At 35.3% G+C, this 6,507-nt stretch overlaps 1 long non-coding RNA gene across 1 annotated transcript in view; it reads left to right on the plus strand.

The window, feature by feature from the left end:
* Positions 1-6,135, plus strand: part of LOC133533503 (uncharacterized) — a 7,907-nt gene extending 1,772 nt beyond the window's left edge. Inside the window, exons 2-3 of the long non-coding RNA XR_009801886.1 lie at positions 2,016-4,217; positions 5,549-6,135. This is a non-coding gene — a long non-coding RNA (uncharacterized LOC133533503). The remainder of the gene's footprint in view (positions 1-2,015; positions 4,218-5,548) is intronic.
* The last annotated feature ends 372 nt before the right edge of the window (positions 6,136-6,507 follow it).

A 6,507-nucleotide genomic window follows, 5' to 3' on the forward strand; every position in this document is an offset into this window, starting at 1 on the left:
TTGTTTTTTTTATTAAATTTTCATATACATCATATTACTAATGCTCTTGATAGGTAATGGTAATACATAATCCAATATGAAACAAACAGATATCTGGTTATAATTTAATTTATTATAATATAAACAAATTTTATATCACATTGTTAATTATATACTTCTAATCATTTGACGACCGGTTTGGCCTAGTGGGTAGTGACCCTGCCTACGAAGCTGATGGTCCCGGGTTCAAATCCTGGCAAGGGCATGTATTTGTGTGATGAGCATGGATATTTGTTCCTGAGTCATGGGTGTTTTCTATGTATTTAAGTATTTATAAAATATTTATATATTATATATATCGTTGTCCAAGTACCCTCAACACAAGCCTTATTGAGCTTACTGTGGGACTTAGTCAATTTGTGTAATAATATCCTATAATATTTATTTATTTAATCATACCGCTTCACCGGGTGTGGTGGTAATAGTAGACTAAATAGATTAGTCAATAGGCCCGGTTATGTGTGACAAATCTAAAGAATTGCCGCAATGACTGGTATACAGTAAACATATTTGCCATCAGATATTTATATAGAAAGAGGAAATTAGACATAATTGGTATTAGTACAGATTTTACCCCATTACACAATATATTTTTTGTTGTAATTTACCTTTACCATAATCATATAAAACTATAAAACATATCACTGTGCACAAAACAAACACACAGGTCTACCACACCAGACAGCTATCACCTTTGTGACATAAAAATATTGGTTATTACAATAATATATAGGGTAAGTAGTTTCATATGAGATTAATATTGAATTAATCCAATGTAAAACCTTTTTGTTTAATGTAGTTTGCATAAGAGTATTACAATTATTCATAGATTGGGATATTCTGCCTTTCTGTTCTCCTGATACATATCTCTTCTTGCCTGCCTTGGGTTTGCTCTATGATGTGGTCCAATGATGGTGCTGTGAGTACCTGTGAAGGAATAAGAAAATGGTTGAATGGGAATATATAAATAATAAATAGCGAAAAAAGGAAGATTGCATTTGTACTGATTGTACGTATAATTTTTCAATGTGTCAATGTCAATGATATATATGTCAATCAATCTCAAGTCAAGGGCCTATACAGGGCGGCTATCGGGAAAATCGAAATTGCGAATTTCGGTTTTTGCGGTAGGCCCCCAGACCATATATATGGTACGATCAACTGGGCTCCTACCGGGAAAATCGAAGTTCGTCAATTTAGGGGATTTTTCTCTGTCACTCTAATTACGTCTTAGTAAGAGTAAAAGAGAAAGATCCCCGCAATTTGCGAATTTCGGTTTTCGCGGTAAGCCCCCTGAATGTGCTATATGCGTGCGCCCGTAAGGGACAGAACATACGCAATGCGCCAAATTAAAAACACGTTTGACACGTTCCTGACAACATACCAAAAACAACCTACGTAATTTGATCGGGTTATTTGTTACCCACCATAAGCCATACTAAAATTTACGGTGGGGAATAAAAACAAATGAAACTGTGACAAGGAAAAACAATCATAGCGCTTTCTCTGCTACTCCCACTGAAAGTTCCATAAGAGCATCTCGTTCTAAGAGGTAATCTGAGGGCTCTACCATTTAATCTATATAAGTATGTGCATAGTGAAAAATATTATAACGCTAATACTAACACCCAAAAGAAAGGGACGAGTATAATTTTCCTTGTTCTTACTGACTGACAAGTTATGTTTGCCAGACTATAAAAAAACGTATTGATTGAACGTGACAATATACTTTAAATATAAAATAAGTTTTTGGCAAAAAAAACATTTTTGGTACAAGCTTTTATCGCTGACTGTACTTTTCTTTCCACAAGTAACTAATACTCATCGAGACAATTCTAAAAACCCCGAACACAATTAGGTTACGTTGTTTTATCACAGAGTTCCTATGGCCACATCCTGTCTCCATCATCAGATCATCTCGATGGTATCATAATATTGCATTGTCACCAGACTTATATATGTATGCAAATTTTCAGCTTCATCGGAAACCGGATCGGAAGAGATGAATGACAGAGATACACATAGTAATAGATTAGCGTAAGTTGAGATAGTGAATATAATCATTATGGCCGAAAACGTTGTTTCAATCTTACATATATAGTCTCTCTCTCTCGCTCGCTGTCTATGTCTCTGTCTCTCCTACATAATCGATTCGCTCGCTATTAAAGAGGCTTAGAAATGTTTTATCAAGACAAAATAATATGGAGACACAACTAAATGCAATAAAAAACCGAAAATCGAAGTTCGTCATTGCGGGCGTTTTCTCTGTCATTCTAATTACATCTTAGTAAGAGTAAAAGAGAAAGATCTGTGATGTCTGTTCTCAGTACAAAATTTAATATTCAAGCCGTAGCCATTTTGGTGGTGATGGAGCCAATTAATAGAAGCTTCGATATCTGCACTAAAAAAAAATAACATCATAGAAATGCTAATCGATAATGAATACTTTATGATATATAATAACTCAATTATTACAGAAAACATATTTTATTAGTTGGTTAAAAACCCACAACGCACGCATGCACAGCTTGCCCACCACCTTGGCCAGCTTGGCTACGGTTTGAGTATCAAATTTTGTACTGAGAATAGACAACGGGTAATTATTGTAAAATCGAACTCACAAAATCATACTGGTTGATAATAATATATAAAGTTGAAATCCTTTGTTAATCGTACATGAAATGTGGAATGGAATGGAATATTATATCTATGGTCTTTTAGTCTATGAAAGTTTAAAATCATAGACTAGACATCCATTTCGTATTCAGTCGCGACAACCGAATTATCGCAAATTGGTGGGACCTTTCTCTTTTACTCTCAATAAGACGTAATAAGAGTGACAGAGAAAAATGCCCGAAATTGACGAACTTCGATTTTCGTGGTTGTAGCCTAGTAGATGTAAAAGTAATAAGAAAAAAAAGAAAAGAAAAGAAGCATTCTAATAGAGTGCAGATAGATGAAATGTGTAAAAAATGAATAGATGTACTTGTGTTTTATTTTAATATATTTTTTTGTACTTATATTGATATTGATGCTGGACAACGGGACGGACAAAATGAAACGCACGGTGTGGGAAACATCAATGATATGATATAAAAAAAATTGTTTCCTTGTTGAAATACTTAATAAATAAATAAATAAATAAATAAATAAATATTAAAAGCTTAAGTGGAGCCCAGACGGGGTGATCAAATCGACCGATGAGAGATTGGCGTCAATATCCAATTGAATCAATAAAATAATAAATTTTAGTTTTATGGTGATATTTGAGCGCTCTAAATAAATAAAGAATGCCCCCAAACGACAAATTGATACCAATCTCAGTTTATCGGTAATATTTGTCATAATCGGCGATCGAAATCGGCTCGCAGCATGAATTGTCGATCGGACAATTTGATCAGATGGGAAAAAAATTGTCCCGTCTGGACTGCACTTTAATATGATAAGGAATCGAAATATAGTCTGTCATGACATTTCCGTCAGTGGATGAGAGCGGAAATTGAAATAAAACAAATGTACAGCCGCGAGTTCCAACTTCGAAGGCACCATTCAGGCAGAAAATCATAGAGTACAAAAAAAAAAAAAAAAAAACTCACCGTTGACAGTGACACCGGCCGTCAAAATCAAATTTTTTCCTTACTTCGTTGAATTTTATTTTAAAAGAAAGTTTTTGAGACATAATATATGAATAAAAGTACAGTAACGTCGTTATGTGTGTCGTCGTATGTGTGTATGTGTTGCGTATAAATGTTTTGCGAGTAGGTACATCGGTGCCGATAAGAAACGGGCACAAAACGCTAGTTGAGAATGACCGATGAGGAAAACAGATGAACACCACACAAATGAAGATGGTACGCCGGTCTGGAGGAGTAATAATAATGGACATAATAAGAAACGATTATATCCATGGTACTTTTAAGGTTGCCACCCCTTGGTGCTTACGAAAAACTTACCGAATACCGTATATAACGAAACGATATGCAAGAGAGAAACAGAACAGAACAGACAACCCACAACCGTGTGATGTGGCGAAGGATTACTAGGGGAGGGCTGACCCCAAATAAACTGGGATAAATAGCCAGGAAAAAGGAGAAGAAGAAGAGTTAATGCCTCGCCCGTCGGTCCAGTCCGTGGCAGATGGTTTGGAGTGTCAGTTTGCATGCATGCGGATAATGAATGTGAGTTAAATTAAAGTTGTTTGTACTGGTGGGGATTGATGTTAATTAGATGTTTGTCTGTATACTGTGGTGTGATCCGTTGGGTGGTCCAATATATGTCAAGTCAGCGGCACAGTGGATTTATTTAATTTTCTTTTTCTGTTTTGTAACAAACAATGATTGTTTATGTGTTTATCAAGGCACACTTGCTCATAAAGAGTGTTATTCCATGCAAGAGTGTATGTCAGTTAATTTAATAGCTGATTTTTAGGGTTCCATAGCCAAATGTCAAAAAACGGGACCCTTATAGATTCATCATGTCCGTCCGTCTGTCTGTCTGTCTGTCCGTTTATGTCACAGCCACTTTTTTCCGAAACTATAAGAGCTATACTGTTCAAACTTGGTAAGTAGATGTATTCTATGAACCGCATTAAGATTTTCACACAAAAATAGAGATAAAACAATAAATTTTGGGGGTTCCCCATACTTAGAACTGTAACTCAAAAAATCTTTTTTCATCCAACCCATACGTGTGGGATATCTATGGATAGGTCTTCAAATGGTGGTAAAATGTGTGTCCCCCCCCTGTAACTTCTCAAATAACGGAATGAAAAAAATCTAAAAAAAATATATGATATACATTACCATACAAACTTGCATAGATATGTATGTTGGGTGACAATGCAATATTATGGTACCATCTGATGATGGAAACAGTAGGTGGTAAACCAATGTAAATTTTTTTGGGGTTGTAGAATTGTCTCGACTAGTATTAGTTGCCTGTGGAAATAAAAGTAAAAGCTTGTATCATAAATGAAGTTCTTAACAAAAAAATATTATAAGTTGCATTAAATATGACCTAACCTAATCTAACCTTTTTACCTTTGTCTCAATATAATGGAATGATTTAGTGAATTGACATTATTAGTATTTAGCTAATTACAAGCTAGTTATTATTATTACTTAGTGTTAGTATGACTCAGGATATTTTAAATTCTAATAATTTGTTTATTGACATCACTGCAATATTCTAATCCTTATTGTTATTATTAGTATAGTTATTTACATGTTAGTATGACTCACGATATTTCAAATTCGATTATTATTATTATTATTATTTGTTTATTGACATCACTGTATTTTTTAATATAATATTTTAATCCTTATTGTTATTTTTAGTATAGTTATTTACATTGAATAACTACTATTTACTGTGACTGCGAAACAAATGATTGTAATGTATTTTAAATTATTTTCGGAAGTATACATGGACTACTAAATTTAGATATTAGGCAATAGGTAATAATATGTATGCAATAAATAAATGAAAATTAAACTTATCCTGATTTCAGACAAGGATGATGGCAGCAATGTGTGAATTGCGGGATTGTTCCTGTCTGGGAAAGAGACACGTAAACATTGTTGAGCCAGACTGCTTCACACCTGTAATATGAGAGAAGGTACTATATTAATTGTTTTAAAACAGACCTATATATAATTAAGTTTTTGGCAAAAAACGATAATAAGAGGAGAAAAAACAAACCTAACCTAACCTAACCTAACCTAACCTTACATGACCTAACCTAATCTGACCTAACCTTATGTACCTTTTCTTTTTATACGGTAAAGGGGCCGGAGTGTGTGTGTGTGGTTGGTGTGGACTTTATGGTGTGGTGTAGATAAGGTTAGGTTAGGTCATGTTAGGTTAGGTTTGGTCATGTTAGGTTACAGTACCTACATACATACAGTACAAATATATGTAATATGCATAAGTATATATTTATTTAGGTTAGGTTGTTTTTTTTCCCTCCCTCCTTCGTATAACTAACCTCCCCCCCCCCCCCCCCCCCCTCCCACACACACGCCCTCCGGCCACTTTACCGTATAAAAACAAAAGGTAGATAAGGTTAGGTTAGGTCATGTTAGGTTAGGTTTGGTATAGGTTAGGTTAGGTTGTTTTTTTCCCTCCCTCCTTCGTATTACTACCCCCCCCCCCCCCCCCCCCCCACACACACACACACACACACACACACACACACACACACCCTCCGGCCCCTTTACCGTATAAAAACAAAAGGCAGATAAGGTTAGGTTAGGTTAGGTTGTTTTTTTTCCCTCCCTCCTTCGTATTACTTCCCCCCCCCCCCACCCCCACACACACACACACCCTCCAGCCCCTTTACCGTATAAAAACAAAAGGTAGATTAGGTTAGGTTAGGTTTAGCTTAGGTTAGGTTAGGTCCCCCCCCAACCACACACACACTCCGGCCCCTTTACCGTATAAAAAGATCTTATCTACCTTTTCTTTTTA

This window comes from Cydia pomonella, unplaced genomic scaffold, assembly GCF_033807575.1.
Source record: "Cydia pomonella isolate Wapato2018A unplaced genomic scaffold, ilCydPomo1 PGA_scaffold_171, whole genome shotgun sequence".
NCBI classification, from domain to species: Eukaryota; Metazoa; Arthropoda; class Insecta; order Lepidoptera; family Tortricidae; genus Cydia; species Cydia pomonella.